Source organism: Penaeus monodon, chromosome 20 (genome assembly GCF_015228065.2).
Source record: "Penaeus monodon isolate SGIC_2016 chromosome 20, NSTDA_Pmon_1, whole genome shotgun sequence".
Lineage (NCBI taxonomy): Eukaryota > Metazoa > Arthropoda > Malacostraca > Decapoda > Penaeidae > Penaeus > Penaeus monodon.
In genome coordinates this window covers 40569648-40570182 of record NC_051405.1, presented here as the reverse complement: position 1 = coordinate 40570182, position 535 = coordinate 40569648, and the positions used below count along the sequence as shown (strand labels likewise).

Here is a 535-nt window from a genome sequence, read left to right as displayed (position 1 = left end):
TTAGCCATTACCCAATCACACTTGGAAACTTTCGAAGTCATAATCCATGTTAAGCATAAGAAAACAGCCGCTAACAATACACAATATAAAAACTGATCCCGTCCCAAAATATAATAGATTGCCAAACAGATCTATTTTTAGCTATTGTATTGGAAACTTATTTACTTCACTCTTAAATAATAAGATTAAGAACTTAATACAGAGCAAAACGATAATAATTAAATACCCAAATAGATACGCAGTAATTCTCAAAGCATTTTCAGGACTTATCATACGTAACCAGAAACATATCGAAATCTATCACACATTGTCTGTAGTCCATAGGTCAAGGTCAAGTTGACAGAACGTGCGGGCAAATCAGTGTGTTAGCAAAGTCTTCAATATTAACACCTATACAATAAATTCTGTTATGGCGAATCTTCCTATCTGTATAATTTCTGAATGGAGAAAGAGAAAGAGAATAAGGTATATGGTTCACGTGTCTGACCTTCTAGAAGTAGTTGGAATCTGGTTTATGTGAAATAAAGCAGCCATG

At 33.8% G+C, this 535-nt stretch overlaps 1 protein-coding gene across 1 annotated transcript in view; it reads right to left on the bottom strand.

Annotated features, from left to right (window-relative positions):
* The window catches only part of LOC119585817 (carbonic anhydrase-related protein 10-like), a gene marked incomplete at its 5' end in the record, with an annotated part of 34669 nt that overhangs the window by 10321 nt on the left and 23813 nt on the right, over positions 1–535 (bottom strand).